This window comes from Trichomycterus rosablanca, chromosome 10, assembly GCF_030014385.1.
Source record: "Trichomycterus rosablanca isolate fTriRos1 chromosome 10, fTriRos1.hap1, whole genome shotgun sequence".
NCBI lineage: Eukaryota > Metazoa > Chordata > Actinopteri > Siluriformes > Trichomycteridae > Trichomycterus > Trichomycterus rosablanca.
In genome coordinates, this window is record NC_085997.1 from 27,637,914 (window position 1) to 27,656,030 (window position 18,117).

The window sequence follows — 18,117 nt, forward strand, 5'->3', positions numbered from 1 at the left end:
GTGGCAATGTTGATGGCCTTGGTAATAGTGGTGGTTTTGCTGATTGTTCTGCTGTAGTAGTTGAAGCTATAGTAGTAGAGGTAAGTGTGGTGCTGTTACTGATTTAAGTGGTGGTGTTCATGGCCTTGGTTATGATGGTGGTGTTGGTGTTGCTGTAGTACTAAAAGTTGTAGTAGTTGCAGTGTGCGATGCTGTTACTGATTTAAGTGGTGGCATTGATGGCCTCAGTAATAGTGATGTTGGTAAGGGTATTGATGTTGGTCTAGATGATGGTTGTGTTGCTGTAGTTGTTAAAGCTATAGTAGTAGCATTACATGTAGTGCTGTTACTGATTTCAGTGGTGATGTTGGTGTCTTGAATAGTGGTGTTGATGTTGATGGCCTTGGTAATAGTGGTGGTGGTGTTGATTGTGCTGCTGTAGTAGTTAAAGCTATAGTAGTAGCGGTAAGTAAAATGCTGTTACTGATTTAAGTGGCAATGTTGATGGTCTTGGTAATAGTGGTGGTGTTGCTGATTGTGCTGCTGTAATAGTTGAAGCTATAATAATAGTGGTAAGTGTGGTGCTGTTCCTGATTCAAGTGGTGGTCTTCATGGCTTTGGTAATGATGGTTGTGTTGGTGATGCTGTAGTACTAAAAGTTGTAGTAGTCACAGTGTGTGGTGATGTTTCTGATTTCAGTGGAGGTATTGATGGCCCCAGTAATAGTGATGTTGGTAAGGGTATTGCTGTTGGTCTGGGTGATAATGGTGGTGATGCAGCAGTTCTAAAAGTAGGAGCAGAACATGTAGTGCTGTTACTGATTTCAGTGGTGATGTTAATGATTTAAATGGTGGTGTTGATGACCTTGGTAATAGTGGTGGTATTGTTGATTGTTCTGCTGTAGTACTTAAAGCTATAGTAGTAGTGGTAAGTGTGGTCCTGTTACTGATTGAGTGGTGGTGTTTATGGCTTTAGTAATGATGGTGCTGGTGAGGTTTTTGGTGATGTCTAGGTGCTTTAAAAGTTGTAATAGTTGCAGTGTGTCATGCTGTTACTGATTTGAGTGATGGTTGATTTGATTTGCTGCTGTAGTAGTTAAAGCTATGGAAGTTAAAGCTATAGTAGTAGAGTAGCGGTGTGTGGGGGTGTTAATGATTCAAATGGTGGTGTTGATGTTAATAGCTTTGGTAATAGTGGTGGTGCTGCTGATTGTGCTGCTGTAGTGGTTAAAGCTATAGTAGTTAAAGCTATAGTTGTAGCGGGAAGTGAGGTGCTGCTACTGATTTGAGTGGTGGTGTTTATGACTTCGGTAATGATGGTACTGGTGAGGTTTTTGGTGGTGGTCTAGGTGGTGATGGTGTTGCTGTAGTACTAAAAGTTGTAGTAGTTGCAGTGTGTGGTGATGTTACTGATTGAGTGGTGCTGTTTTTGGCCTTAATAATGATGGTGCTGGTGAGGTTTTTGGTGGTGATGGTGTCGCTATAGTACTAAAAGTTATGGTAGTTGCAGTGTGTGGTGCTGTTGCTAATTTCAGTAGTGGTATTGATGACCTCAGTGAAAGTGATGTTAGTTTTGGTCTAGGTGATGGTGGTGTTGCTGTATAATAGGAGCATTACATGTAGTGTTGTTACTGATTTGAGTGGTGATGTTGATGGCCTTGGTAATAGTAATACTAAGGTTGGTGGTGCTAATGTTGGTGATGGTGGGGCTGTACTGATATCTATAGTACAGTAGTTGCATTGATTTGAGATGTCAATGGGTATGATATTAGTAGTGTTAGTAAGAGTAGTGTTGTTGGTCTTGGTGGTGATGGTGTTGCTACTGGTGGTGTTATAATAGTTTGTAACGGTGGTGTTTGAGGTTTTGTTGCATCATTAGTTATGTATTGTTTTTGTTGTTTAATGAGACTTTGACTAGGTATCACTGGTGTGTGTGTGGTGCTGATGCATTTTTGGTGTTATTGTGGGTTAACTCTTTTGGTCTTTTGGTGTTGTTTGGTGTTGGTATTATTGGAGTCTTAATAATGGTGGTGGCCTTGGTTGGTTCTGTTGTTCTTGGTGCTCGTTTAGTCTTGGAAGTAATAGTTGGCTAACTGTGGTTTTGTTAGTGTGATAAACATTCTGTAACACAATGTCATTAAGAGAAAGCAAGAGAAATTTGTAATTATTTTATTCCTTAGCCACCTTGTGCAAATTACCTAAGGACAGACAAAAAGCAAACAAAAGCTAAGCCTTTATCATTTGCATTTATCTACAGGCTCCTAAATATTTAACACCTAAAGATAAAAACAAAGCACACTGTGCAGTGAAAGGCTCAGCTTGGGGACGAGGGCACACGTTTAGAAATGTCGCAATCACACATTTGACCCAACTTCATTAAAGTTTATGCTTTTAATAGGCAGTCACCCAAAGGATAAGGTTATAAAATAACTCTTTTACATTTACTCCAACTAGGCATAACATTATGAGATAAAGTAAAAAACACTGATTATCTCTTCATCACAGCACCAGTTAGTGGGTGGGATATATTAGGCAGCAAGTGAACATTTTATCCTCATAGTTGATGTGTTAGAAGCAGGAAAATGACTAGACGACTGGGTCAGAGCATCTCCAAAACTGCAGCTCTTGTGGGGTGTTCCCGGTTTGCAGTGGTCAGTATCTGTGAAAAGTGGTCCAAGGAAAAAACAGTGGTAAACCGGCGACAGGGTCATGGGCGGCCAAGGCTCATTAATGTATGTGGGGAGCGAAGGCGAAGGCTACTGTAGCCCAAATTGCTGAAGAAGTTAATGCTGGTTCTGATAGAAAGGTGTCAGAATACATAGTGCATCGCAGTTGCAGGACTGTTTTGGCAGCAAATGGGGGACCAACACAATATTGGGAAGGTGGTCATAATGTTATCCCTGATCGTTGTATACAAGTTTAGAAAAGCAGGAGTCCGAGTAAACAGGTTGGGATGGAAAGTCATGTAGTCATGAGTAATGTAGAGTCCCCAGATTGACAAAGATTAAATGGCAGAGTTTTAGTGGAAGTACAATGTTACTTTATCACTCTCTATTAGCACGACTGTTTTTTCATTATGGAGATGTAAGGCTGAATCAATAGTAGGTAAGAGGGGGTAAGGTGGAGAACACAGAGCCCTGTGATCCTACCAATAAATCTGTATGAGCCTGTGAGCTTTATAAACGATTATGGGTGCATTCTCAGAGCGACCATTATCTTGGTGAGAATATTTTACACGATTTCCCAGTTTTGTCCAGTCCGTCCAAAAGTCCAGGTACACATTAAAATGTCACTTGACTGCAAAACACTGGATGTGTTGTGGAAATGTCTAGTTGACTTTATTGATCCCTGCTAAAGGCTAACCAGTCTTAATGGTTTTGATTTGGTATTTCACCTAATACCTGTAATTTCCTTCTTCAATTGCTGTCTCACAGAGCCTGGAGGACTATAAAAAAGAAGAAGGGGAGTTTACCACACATACAGTACAACTTATATAGAGAAATTATAGAGAAAGCATCATGTTTGGCCATGTTCCATTTTTAACAATGGAAAATAAACATTATATAATGCTGTAGGTGTATTTAAAAACGGGCTATGCAGAAGATCAAATCCAAACACAAGAGCAAGTCCACCTCTGAATGGCTCAGAAGGAGAAAAATTAAGATTTTTAGGTGGCCTAGTCAAAGTCCTGACTTGATGCACACCGTTTTTTGCCTAAAAGCTCTTTAATGTGGCCGATTAAAGCAATTCTGCAATGGGCCGCTCAGGTGGCGCAGCGGTAAAAACACGCGCTGGAACTGGAGCTGGTATCTCGAATACATCGTATCGAATCTCAGCACTGCCTGCCGGCTAAGGCTGAGCGGCCGCATAAACAACGATTGGCCTGTTGTTCAGATGGGCGGGACTAAGCCGGATGGGGTCTCTCTCTCATGACTGGTGCAATTACGACCTCTGCTGGCTGATTGATGGCGCCTGCACAGAGATGAGAAAAGATTGCTCTCAGGGTATGTCTCTCCGTACACAACGCTGAGCTGCACTGCACTCGTCAAAGTGTAGGTGATAAGATGCATACGGCATGCTGCCCACGTGTCGGAGGGGGCGTGGGTTAGCTGAGTTCTTCTCAATCAGAGCAGGGATTGGCATTGGTGGAGAGGAAGCATATATATAAAAATGCAATTCTGCAATAAAGTGGCTAAAAATTCCTTTATAGCTGTCACAAATCCAGCCTCTTTGTGTTACCGGAGCTCATTTATCATGTTTCTTGTGTTTTAGCTCATATACGAGGGTTCTTCAAAAAGTTTCTGCACTTTTTTAACTCTATTTATTAAAAACTTCAAAAACAAATTACATCACTTCTCTACATAGTCACCTTCCGATGCATTTTTCCCAGCATCGTACCAACTTTTTAATGCCATCAGCAAAAAATATTTTTGGTTAAGCTTGTAGCCACTGATGCACCGCTGCTTTCACATCATCATCACATGAAAATCTTCTTCCCCTTAAAGCTTTTTTGAGCGTACAAAAAAATGGAAATCAGATGGCGCTAAATCCGGACTATAAGCTCTCTCTCAGTCTCTCAGATACGACCAATTACTACTCCTCCAGCCCTCACCGTTTCCAACCAAAATATAAAAGTGCGGAAACTTTTTAAAAATCCCTTGTATCGAGCATAGATAATCATGCCTTGTTTTATTTAATAGACTAGTTCATGTTTAGCATTAGCATTTGTGTTAGCTTTCATGGTTTAGCTTAGGGTTGAGGATAGTTTAGAGTCATGTTTCATGTGTGTTTAGATTAGCATTAGTAATTAGCATAGCGGTAAGCATAGGTCATGTGTTTGTGTGTCTTGTTATGTCTTGTCCTCTAAAACTTGGTCTTGTTTGTTTGTTTATTAGGATTTCTTAGGAACGTCATGTTTTACACTTTGGTTACATTCATGACAGGAACGGTTACTCATTACACAAGGTTCATCAGTTCACAAGGTTATATCAAACACAGTCGTGAACAATTTAGTGTCTCCAATTCACCTCACTTGCATGTCTGACTGTGGGAAGAAACCGGAGCTTCCGGAGGAAACCCACGCAGACATGGGGAGAACATGCAAACTCCACACAGAAAGGACCCAGACCTCCCCACCTGAGGATCGAACCCAGGACCTTCTTGCTGTGAGGCGACTGTGCTACCCATTTAGCCACCGTGCCGCCCTTGTTTATTGTAATGATGAATAAACCATTTGTAACATCTCTGCGTATGTCTGTTCTCGCCTCTCATCATAAGCTCTCCGTTACAATAGCCATCCAAAAGACTAATGTCTTGTGTTAATTATACAATAAATAAAATAAATCAGAAAGAGGACTAGAACTTATGCATTTTATACTAGTGATGGGCCGATCCACAGTTTTTCAGTTCCGATCTGATTCTGATACACAACTGCTGATACTGTTACCGATACTTTAATATTGTTATGATTGTTATTGTGTTGAGGGTTACATTATGAGGCTGAAGCTGCACAGAACATCATATTAAAAGAGCAAAAAAAAAAGCTTAGGCAGGTGCTTGATTAAATTAGTCGTGTTATAAGACAAAACCTTACTTCTACCCCTTGACATGCTAGCTTTGCACACATTGCAAGTAGCTGTTTTGCTTTTCTGTGTTTCCAGACTAAAATATTTCCATACAAATGATATTTTAGTAAAATAAGCAGCTAATGTTATTTTTTCCCCATTACTGACTGAAGTTGTCACAGGTTCATGGTAAGACGTGTAATGGAACTTAGATCTGTGACGTGCCTCATGTTACATTATGTTAAGTTACGGCGGGTTTATGGTCCAGCACACACAAGATGCGGACTGGAATTTGGATCGGTAAGTAGATCGGCCCGTCCGTCAGATATCCCATCTGTATATGACGTCAATATCGGACCCGATACCTATACGGGATCGGATCAGGCCCATCTCTATTATATACCAGCCTAATGAGTACAGTACAGTCCAAGTACTGTATCAGTATTTTATTGAGATGTTTCCATGTCAATTTTAAGTTTAAAACGAGACGTTTATTTATGTATAATCCAAAGTTTTAAGTTTTGTCCAATTTTACATTACTTGGCACAGTTTATTCTAACTGGAACTAAGTTCTCACTTTAAGACGCTTCACGACTACCAACTAAAGCCATAATTTATTTATTAAAGAGTGCTGGAAAAGGAGTGAATGTGGTATTTCGAAAATACCTGCTGTATTGGCCGTTGAATTTTAATGACACCATAAGGTCAGAGCAATATTTTACTACTTAAGAAACATTGTGTGCTAGGGCTTGTAGCTGAGCATGTTGATTTTTTGAGAGAAAAAAGGGAGGATTGGCAAGGTTGCCACTACTCCAATGTAAAATGAGGTGCAACGCTTCAGGGCATATGATGGTGTTTGTAGTAACATGGGAATTCTTACCTCTTTCATCTATGAAGCAGGATCTTACTGTTCTCTCTTCCTGGCTTCATTAAGGGCAGTGCGGTGTACCTGCATTGTTTCTACACCAAGACTCAAAAACTGAGTCCTGACCATTCTCCCCTCCTTCCTTCCTTCCTTCCTTCCTTTCTCCCTCCTTTATTTTCTTCTTTCCCTTCCTTTCTTTCTTCCTCTGTAAATCCCTTCCTTCCTTTCCTTCCTTTCTTTCCTTTCATCCTCCCTTACATCCTCCCTTTCTTTCTTTCTTTCTTTCTTTCTCCCTTAATCAAATTTCTTCCTTTTTGTCCTCCGTAAAATCACTTCCTTCTCTCCTTCCTTCCATCCTTTACTTCCATCCTCCATTCCATCCTCCATTCCTTTCTATCTATTCTTCTTTTCTATTCTTCCTTTCCTTTTCTTCCTTTCTCTCTTCATCCTTTATTTCCTTCCTTTTCTGCATTTCCTTCTTTCCTATCTTCATTCCTTTTTTTCCCTTTCCTTCCTCTCTCCCTCCCCACTTCCTTCCTTCCTTCCTTCCTTTTCTTCCTTTTTTCCTTCCTCTCTCCCTCCCCACTTTCTTCCTTCCTTCCTTCTTTCTTTCTTTCTTTCTTTCTTTCTTTCCTTCCTTCCTTCTTTTTCTTCGTTTTTTTCATCCTCTCTTCCTCCCTCTCTCCTTCATTTCCTTCCTTTTATGCTTTTTCTTCTTTCCTTTCTCCTTCCTTCTTTCCTTTCTTTACTCCCTTCCTTCCTCCCATCTTCTTTTCCTTCCTTTCCTTTTTCCCTCCATTCTTCACTTCCTTCCATTTTTCTTTTCTTGCCTTCATTTCCTTCTTTCCTCTCTTCCTCCCTTCTTACTTCATTTCCTTTTTTTCTTCATTTCTTTCTCTTCCTTCCTCCCTCCTCCCCTTCCTTTCTTCCTTCCTTCCTATCTATTCTTCCTTTCCTTCCTTCCTTCCTCTCCTTCTCCCTCCCTTCTTCATTTCCTTCCTTTTCTGCTTTTCTTCCTTTCTTCCTCTCTTCCTTCCTCCCCTTCCTTTCCTTTCCTTCCTATCTATTCTTCCTTTCCTTCTTCTCTTCTCTTTTTCTCTCCCTCCTTTATTTTCCAAAGTTGTACTTATGTTATGATGTTATCATTAATAGTATTGTTGCTAGCCATGGTAGAATTATGTTTTTATTTATTTACTGTTGGTATTATTGCTAGCATTTAGTGCTAAAGAAAGAAAGAAAGAAAGAAAGAAAAGAAATAAGACAGAAATAGGGTAAATCAATGCCAAAGGAGGAGATGTTCTCTAAGTACTGTCATCTTAGTGGAACATGATTATGCCTAAGCCGAGTAAATCTTTTTCACACTGCATGCTTTAGATTATATTAAGACCTGTCCTCACCTGACACGAACCCATCTGCTTTGTTATACAGTCATGATGTGGGACGATGTAAGTTTGATTGATGTGACAGGTCAACCAGTTATTACAAGTCACAACATATAAAAAAACAAGAAAAATGCCTCAATGTGACCAGCATAACGTCCAGCAAAGCCCGACAGCAAGGATTTGCATTATTCCAGTGTTTATTTGATCAGCATGAGTTACACAGATGTATGAAAGCAACAGCATTTTGATTTAATCCGTTTTGAGCTCCGACGGTCTAGTGGCCGGTTTGTATTTTTAGATTACTATATTAAATCATCATGTTTTTAACAAATCTCTGCTTTGTTCTTAACTGGCATTTTGCCCTGGCTGCTGTGTTGTTATAGCTGGACAGTTTTATTATGCTGACACAGAAGATTATTATTATTTTGTAACAATGTCTGTAATTGTGAATAGTGAGAACAGGTTCCACCGTATAATCTGTGTCTATTGGACTCTTTGGTCCATTATGCACTCAGTCCTGCCTTAGCAACAGCAATAAAAAAGTACATATAAACCCTTTCAGGCCCTTTAGGCAGTCTGTGCTGACACACAGCTTGAGCATGAACACTACCCATTACACTCTCAGCCACTCAGTGTGGATTTTTTTGCGTGGATGTTATATTATCAACGTAGAGAAAATATATAGTAATGGTTAATAATGAGCGTTTGCTAAGAAAATATTACATGGCCATGTGGACACTGCTTTTAATTAGTGGAGTTAATTATTACAGCCAACAGGTTAATTAAATCAAGCTTACAGATACACAATTTCCATAAATAAATATTTGCAGTTGTACTAAAGACCTCAGAGGCTTTCAAGATGGCACTGACACTCTGCCTTAAACCACACACATTCCACAGTAAGGCATAGCGTTGAACAGAATTACATAATGTAATAATAATGTAATCACTCTACCATGATCCATACTGCCTCTGGAAGCAAAACTGTGGAAGTTCTGGAGCTTAGTTGATTGAGTCTTCACGGATAGGTTGGCATATTTATAGTCACTGAGCTCTTCAGTATGACCAATTCTACTGCCAATGTTTTATATGCTTATTTTTAAGGGGTGTCTGCATACGCCTGTGCTGTATTTTATAACTGCGCTGAACGCTCATAGTCCAAATGTGCAGCATCAACTGCAAAGTTTGGTGAAGTCTGTTTTTATAGTTAATATACACCGACTAAGCATAACATTATGACCACTGACAGGTGAAGTGAATAACACTGATTATCTCTTCACCACGGCACCTGTTAGTGGTGGGATATATTAGGCAAGTGAACATTTATCCTCAAAGTTGGCAAGCGTAAGGATGTAAGCGAGTTTGACAAGGGCCAAATTGTGATGGCTTGACGACTGGGTCAGAGCATCTCCAAAACTGCAGCTCTTGTGGGGTGTTCCCAGTCTGCAGTGGTCAGTATCTGTCAAAGGTGGTCCAAGGAAGGAACAGTGGTAAATCGGCAACAGGGTCATGTGGGGAGCGAAGCGTGGCCCGTGTGGTCCGATCCAACAGACGAGCTACTGTAGCTAAAATTGCTGAAGAAGTTAATGCTGGTTCTGATAGAAAGGTGTCAGAATACACAGTGCATCACAGGTCAGGGCTGTTTTGGCAGCAAAAGTGGGACCAACACAATAGTAGTAAGGTGGTCATAATGTTATGCCTAATAGGTGTAGTTTCAACCAGTGTCTTAGTTTACCTGATGAAAACTTTACACGCTGCCACAGTGATAGTGACACAATTCTACAATGTTGAACACACACATTAAAAATCTTTAGATTGTTAAAAATAGCCCAGTAGGTTTGATGTGGTAAAACCCTCATCCACCACATTTTCAATGAATTAGTACACCAGGTGTTCTTGGTATTAATGTTTTTGGTAATAGTGTGTGTGTGTGTGTAATTATTGGTTGTAGTATTGATAGCATTAGTTGCACTTACACCGATCAGGCATAACATTATGACCACCTTACTACTATTGTGTTAGTCTCCCTTTTGCTGCCAAAACAGCCCTGACCTAAGATGCATTCTGACATCTTTCTATCAGAACCAGCATTAACTTCTTTAGCAATCTGAGCAACAGCAGCTCGTCTGTTGGATCGGACCACACAGGCTAGCCTTCGCTCCCCACATGCATCAGTGAGCCATGACCCTGTCGCCGGTTTACCACTGTTCCTTCCTTGGACCACTTTTGACAGATACTGACCACTGAACACTGGAACACCCCACAAGAGCTGCAGTTTTGGAGATGCTCTTACCCAGTCGTCTAGCCATCACAATTTGGCATTTTTCCTGCTTCTAACACATCAACTTTGAGGATAAATTGTTCACTTGCTGCCTAATATATCCCACCCACTAACAGGTGCCGTGATGAAGAGATAATCAGTGTTATTCACTTCACCTGTCAGTGGTCATAATGTTATGCCTAGTCGGTGTAGTTTCAACAAGTGTTTTATTTTACATGAAGAAAACTACTGCAGTGACATTGACACAGTTCTAACTCATTTTGTGCTTACAATGTTGAACACACACACATGAAAGATCTTTAAAAATAGCCCAGGAGGTGCAGAGATCTGATCTTAACCCTCATCACAGCAAGAAGGTCCTGGGCTCTATCCCAGGTGAAGCGGTTTGGGTCCTTTCTGTGTGGGGTTTGCATGCTCTGTAACCAAGGTGTGTAAAACATGACGTTAAAATAAATAGTATTAATAGCAATAGTTGCAACTGTGATGTTATCATTGATAGTATTGTTGCTAATCATGGCTGAATCAGTGTTATGAATCATGGTTGAATCAGTGTTAATGATGTTAAATTATTTATTCACTATTGGTATTACTGCTGGCATTTACGTCTTTTCTTCATCTCTTGGCTCATAAAGGAAATAAATTAAAAAAGGAACAAAATGAGAAAGAAAAAGAAATAGGGTAGATAAATGCCAACGTAGAAGATGTTCTCTAAGTAAGTTTGAAGTGGTAAAACTTCAGTTCTGTGCAAAGGTCTGACCATCTTTTTAGTGAATTAGAACACCAGGTGATTGTGGTATTGATGTTTTTTGTAATAGTGTCTTTTTAATTATTGGTTGTAGAATTTATAGTAATTGTTGTACTTACAGTGTATCACAAAAGTGAGTACACCCCTCACATTTCTGCAGATATTTAAGTATATCTTTTCATGGGACAACACTGACAAAATGACACTTTGACACAATGAAAAGTAGTCTGTGTGCAGCTTATATAACAGTGTAAATTTATTCTTCCCTCAAAATAACTCAATATACAGCCATTAATGTCTAAACCACCGGCAACAAAAGTGAGTACACCCCTAAGAGACTACACCCCTAAATGTCCAAATTGAGCACTGCTTGTCATTTTCCCTCCAAAATGTCATGTGATTTGTTAGTGTTACTAGGTCTCAGGTGTGCATAGGGAGCAGGTGTGTTCAATTTAGTAGTACAGCTCTCACACTCTCTCATACTGGTCACTGAAAGTTCCAACATGGCACCTCATGGCAAAGAACTCTCTGAGGATCTTAAAAGACGAATTGTTGCGCTACATGAAGATGGCCAAGGCTACAAGAAGATGCCAACACCCTGAAACTGAGCTGCAGCACAGTGGCCAAGATCATCCAGCGTTTTAAAAGAGCAGGGTCCACTCAGAACAGACCTCGCGTTTGTCGTCCAAAGAAGCTGAGTGCACGTGCTCAGCGTCACATCCAACTGCTGTCTTTGAAAGATAGGCGCAGGAGTGCTGTCAGCATTGCTGCAGAGATTGAAAAGGTGGGGGGTCAGCCTGTCAGTGCTCAGACCATACGCCGCACACTACATCAAATTGGTCTGCATGGCTGTCACCCCAGAAGGAAGCCTCTTCTGAAGTCTCTACACAAGAAAGCCCACAAACAGTTTGCTGAAGACATGTCAACAAAGGACATGGATTACTGGAACCATGTCCTATGGTCTGATGAGACCAAGATTAATTTGTTTGGTTCAGATGGTCTCAAGCATGTGTGGCGGCAATCAGGTGAGGAGTACAAAGATAAGTGTGTCATGCCTACAGTCAAGCATGGTGGTGGGAATGCCATGGTCTGGGGCTGCATGAGTGCAGCAGGTGTTGGGGAGTTACATTTCATTGAGGGACACACGAACTCCAATATGTACTGTGAAATACTGAAGCAGAGAATGATCCCCTGCCTCCGTAAACTGGGTCGCAGGGCAGTGTTCCAGCATGATAATGACCCCAAACACGCCTCTAAGACAACCACTGCTTTATTGAAGAGGCTGAGGGTAAAGGTGATGGACTGGCCAAGCATGTCTCCAGACCTAAACCCAATAGAACATCTTTGGGGCATCCTCAAGCGGAAGGTGGAGGAGCGCAAAGTCTCGAATATCCGCCAGCTCCGTGATGTCGTCATGGAGGAGTGGAAAAGCATTCCAGTGGCAACCTGTGAAGCTCTGGTAAACTCCATGCCCAGGAGAGTTAAGGCAGTTCTAAGAAATAATGGTGGCCACACAAAATATTGACACTTCAGGAACTTTCACTAAGGGGTGTACTCACTTTTGTTGCCGGTGGTTTAGACATTAATGGCTGTATATTGAGTTATTTTGAGGGAAGAATAAATTTACACTGTTATATAAGCTGCACACAGACTACTTTTCATTGTGTCAAAGTGTCATTTTGTCAGTGTTGTCCCATGAAAAGATATACTTAAATATCTGCAGAAATGTGAGGGGTGTACTCACTTTTGTGATACACTGTATGTTATCTAATATTTATACTTATGTTAGTATTGTTTCTAGTCATGGAAGAATTATTGTTCCTGGCGTTAATTATAATGATAATTTGTTTATTTACTAATGGTTTTATTATTGGCATTTAGTGCTTTTCTTCATCTTTGGGCTCATAAAGAAAATAAATTAAAAAAAAAAGAAAGAAGAAAGAAAAAGAAATAGGGTAGCTTTGTTGTTAGTCATGGTAGAATTATGGTTCCTGGTAGTAATTATTATGATTAATGTACTAATTATTTACTATTGGTATTATTGTTGGCATGTACTGATTTTCTCCAACCTTTGGCTTATAAAGAGAATAAATGAGAAAAAAAAAGAAATAAAAAAGAAAATAGGGTAGAGAAATGGCAAAGTAGAAGATGTTCTCTAAGTAAGTTCAGAGGTCTGACCCTAACCCTCATCCACCACCTTTTCAGTAAACTAGAACACCAGGTACCAGCAGGTCTAATACTTTAACATCAGTGCCTGGTCTAAATAATCATCTTCTGACTGAATGGAAGCAAATCCCAAAAGTCATGTTCAATAAATCTGGAGGAAATCCTTGTGAGAAGAGTGGAAGCTGTTTTGACAGTACTATACAGCATTTATGCTCATGATTTTTTTCCAATTACCTGCTTACATTATGCTTCCTCTCTACTGATGTTGATCTCCACCCTGGTTGAGGAGAGCCGAGACTGACACACTGACACCTTTCCGACATGTGTGTAGTAGCCGACTGCATCTTTTCACCTGCACAAGGCGAGTTCATATGCGGATCAGCTTTGTGTACGGAGAGCCACACCCTGATCAGCGCATTATCCCTCAGCCAGCTGGAACGGAATTGCATCAGTTATGAGGTCCCGTCGGCACCTCTCTAGAACAACAGCCAATCATTGTTCGAGTAGGCGCCCAGCCTGCCGGATGAAGTTCTAAATTTCAGCTCTGGTGTGCTAGCGTGTTTTACCGCTGTGCCACCTAAGTGCATTTGCTCATGATTTTAGAAAAAAGTTGTTTATTCTACCTCCTGATGTACCTCCCTTCCTTTAAAAATATACAACAATCTCAGTAAACAGAGAAACAATATTGATACAAGAAATGTAATAAGGGGACATGATTTTAAGTTTAAATGAAATACATCTAGTTCTCTTGACATAATGTCCATGTGAGTCTCAGCACTTGGCGGAACATCTTTTTGCCTTGATAATCTCTAATATGTGATTTCAGGTTCTAACACGCTCCTCTCTTGTGGAATCTTTGCCCATTTTTCTCATGCAGAAGCTTTCAGCTGATTGAGGTTTGATGGCTTTCGTGCTGCGACTGCTTTATTTAAATCCCACCAACGATTTTCTACCAGATTTAAATCTGGAGACGGCCACTCCAGGATACTCCAGGACTGATTCCTTAATCAAGCTTTAATTAACTTGGAAGTGTGCTTGGGATCAATTTCACAACAGAAGGCAGAACATTCCTCCTTGAAATGTGTTTGTGGTTTTGATGCCAGTCATACAGTTGAGATTTCCGGTTCCTTTAGTGACTACTGACCCTCCTTCATGTTGGAATGTAGGGAGGGTATTTTTCTTGTGCCAGACAAGCTGCAGGTCTTCACTGATCAGCCATAACATTAAAACCACCTCCTTGTTTCTACACTCACTGTCCATTTTATCAGCTCCACTTACCATGTAGAAGCACTTTGTAGTTCTACAATTACTGAGTGTAGTCCATCTCTGCATGCTTTGTTAGCCCCTTTTCATGCTGTTCTCCAATTATCAGGACTCTCCCAGGACCACCACAGAGCAGGTATTATTTAGGTGGTGGATCATTCTCAGCACTGCAGTGACACTGACATGGTGGTGGTGTGTTAGTGTGTGTTGTGCTGGTATGAGTGGATCAGACACAGCAGCGCTGCTGGAGTTTTTAAATACCATGTCCAATCACTGTCCACTCTATTAGACACTTCTACCTAGTTGGTTCACCTTGTAGATGTGAAGTCAGAGACGATCGCTCATCTATTGCTGCATTTTAAGTTGGTCATCTTCTAGACCTTCATCAGTGGTCACAGGATGCTGCCCACGGGGCGCTGTTGGCTGGATATATCTTTGGTTGGTGGACTATTCTCAGTCCAGCAGTGACAGTGACCCTGATCAGCCTGATCCACTCATACCAGCACAACACACACTAACACACCACCACCATGTCAGTGTCACCACAGTGCTGAGAATGATCCACCACCCCAAAAAAACCTGCTCTGTAGCGGTCCTGGTAGAGTCCTGACCATTGAAGAACAGCATGAAAGGGGGCTAACAAAGCATGCAGAGAAACATATGGACTACAGTCAGTAATTGTAGAACTACAAAGTGCTTCAATATGGTAAGTGAAGCTGATAAAATGGACAGTGAGTGTAGAAACAAGTAGGTGGTTTTAATGTTATGGCTGATCAGTGTATATGGTCAAACAGTTTCAGTTTGGATTTGTCACTCTATATAACTGTGTACCAGAATTCTCTAGGCCTATTCAAATTTCTACTGATGTACCCGGATCAACCCTTCTTGTGCTTCTCAGTCAAGAGCGGTGTAAGTCATGGAGTCTGACCATAAAGTCCTTGTTTATCCCAGCCTTTACCAGGTAGTAACACGGGGGTTTTCTTAGTTGTCCTGACGATATTGCTAATGCCTTTGAACAAACCTTTGGCCTTTCTCTCGTGGAAGGCAGGTTTGCTGCTGTGCCATAAATTTGGACCTTCCAAACAGTACTTCCAATGGTGTCTATAAATGTTCATGATCTTGGAAATTTTTTAATACCCATTGCCTTTCTGGTTTAACAACTTTTGTAACAGCTGCTTAGTTTCCACCATGGTTGTAACACACCTTGAACACTTGAATCTCTAGGTAGTGTTTATATAACACATCACAGCTGAATCAAATTAAGAATCATTATTGGGTTCCCAATGGTTTAATCATATTTTAGGACACACAGACTAGCAGTAGGTTTTAAGAACAGATATTCTTTGTTCATTTGCTTCATCATTCAACTGATAAAGCAAGATCTAGCCTCACAGAAAAGTTCAGAATTATAAATCCTGAATTTTATTGGAGGGTTAAATATTTCTGGTATACTATACATCGATCAGCCATAACATTAAAACCACCTCCTTGTTTCTACACACATTGTCCATTTTATCAGCTCCACTTGTCATTTAGGAGAACTTTGTAGTTCTAGGATTACTGACTGTAGTCCATCTGTTTCTCTGCATGCTTTGTTAGCCCCCTTTCATGCTGTTCTTCAATGGTCAGGACTCTCCCAGGACCACTACAGAGCAGGTATTATTGGGGTGGTGGATCACCACTGTAGTGACAATGACATGGTGGTGGTGTGTTACTGTAGTGTGTGTTGTGCTGGTATGAGTGGATCAGTTTTTAAATACCTCCCTGTCACTGCTGGACTGAGAATAGTCCACCAACCAAAAATATCCAGCCAACAGCGCCCCATGGGCAGCGTCCTGTGACCACTGATGAAGTTCTAGAAGATGACCAACTCAAACAGCAGCAATAGATGAGCGATCGTCTCTGACTTTACATCTACAAGGTGAACCAACTAGGTAGGAGTGTCTAATAGAGTGGACAGTGAGTGGACATGGTATTTAAAAATTCCAGCAGCGCTGCTGTGTCTGATCCACTCGTACCAGCACAACACACACTAACACACCACCACCATGTCAGTGTCACTGCAGTGCTGAGAATGACCCACCACCTAAATAATACCTGCTCTGTGGTGGTCCTGTGGGGGTCCTGACCGTTGAAGAACAGGGTGAAAGCAGGTTAAAAAAGTATGTAGAGAAACAGATGGACTACAGTCAGTAATTGTAGAACTTCAAAGTGCTTCTATATGGTAAGTGGAGCTGATAAAATGGACAGTGAGTGTAGAAACAAGGAGGTGGTTTTAATGTTATGGCTGATCAGTGTATAGGCATTAATATGCTGGCTCCCCAATGCTGCTACAACAGCCTCCACTCCTTCCAAAGGCACTGATGTTAGACAGTACATCCTGGCCCACACTCAATGTTCCAATTCATCCCAAAATGTGTTTATTAAGTAGCTGAAGTCTTAGCTCTGTGCCAGCCACTGGAGTTTCTTTACACCAAACTTCTCAACCGGTGTCGTTTTGAATCCTGCTTTAAGCACAGTGATGCTGGAACACTACAAGCCACAAAGTTGGAAACATAAACTGTTTTTTATACAATTGAATTTATCCACCTCTGTGCTTGACTGTGGGGATTTTATTATATTATTTTTCTGGTCATATGCTTCACTTTTCTTGTGCCAGAGAAGCTGCAGGTCTATTTGGCCAAGTTCCAGCTTGGATTTGTCATTTCATAGAACTGTGTCCCAGATCTCTCCGGGTCTATTCAAGGTCAATTCTGGTGTACTAATAATTTAATAATTCCTCTGCTTTTTACTCAAGAGCGGTGTGCATCTTGGAGTCCGACCAAACTTGTCAGCCAGTGTCTTTTTGGACCCTGCTTTATGCATAGTGATGATGGAACAGTAACGGTTCTTTGTAAAACTGTTCCCACAAAGCAGAAAACATAAAATGTGTTTTATACAATTAAATTCCCAGACTTAGTAATTATGTGGCTAAAACAGCTGAATGCAATAATTAGGAAGGGTGTCCACATACCCATAGTGTATTAAACTGTCTAAAGCAGGGGTGTCAAACTCATTTTCACCAAGGGCCACATCTGCATTATGGTGGCCCTCTGCAATCCTACTGTTAAGTCTTGGACAATTTGTTATTTTTCTTGGTGGCTGAATTATGTGTTTGGTGTCAAAATGCCAAATTTATACTGTATATTTATAATGTATATCTACATTTATGTTGTACTCCTTTACCACAGACACGGCCTCATAACACAAGAGACGTACCGTTTTTTGTTCTTGAAGCACAAACTTGTATTCACTTTCCCATCTTTCATTAATTTACTGTACCGTCCTTCTGCTTCAATTTTCTCTTCTTGTACATTTTGGGATTATTTGTAAACATTTCTCAACATCATCTAGTGGCAGGATACGGTCACTTTGCAGGTCACAAAATTGGCATGCATTATGAGAGATGCAGCCAAGTTCCCCCTTTTTCAGATAGACACAGATAACTCCCTCCAAAATACAGTTACATCGGTTTTATTTGCTTCCCAACTGCACAGTGGGGGCCCCTGCCAAATCTTGCAATTGTTCAATGGTGACCCGTTCAATGGGTAAATTAAAGTGTAAAGCATAACGTTAAAATCCTAATAAACAAACAAACAAACAATGGGTAAATTAAAGCTTATTAAATAATTAACATCTTAAGTCATCTGTCAGTTTGCCCTCACAAATAACTTGGAGAGAGACCAGCTTTACCATTAATCATAAAATTAAGTAAAGCCTTCACACTAACAATTTAATTCAGTCTCAATAAGATAGCATTTTATTTTAGGTGCAGCAGATCCTGAGGTAATAGTAGTTTGATGAGATCGCTAGCTGCTCCAATTATCGCTACAC

General features: G+C 40.6%; 1 protein-coding gene and 1 long non-coding RNA gene across 2 annotated transcripts in view; one reads left to right on the forward strand and one right to left on the reverse strand.

Annotated features, from left to right (window-relative positions):
* The window catches only part of nrg3b (neuregulin 3b), a 362,708-nt gene that overhangs the window by 235,127 nt on the left and 109,464 nt on the right, over positions 1-18,117 (forward strand). The window lies entirely within an intron of this gene.
* On the reverse strand, positions 2,085-6,464 carry LOC134321291 (uncharacterized). Its single transcript, XR_010013831.1, has 3 exons — positions 6,423-6,464; positions 3,380-3,423; positions 2,085-2,099 (listed from the first exon to the last, which is right to left on the reverse strand). It is a non-coding gene; the product is annotated as an uncharacterized LOC134321291 (long non-coding RNA).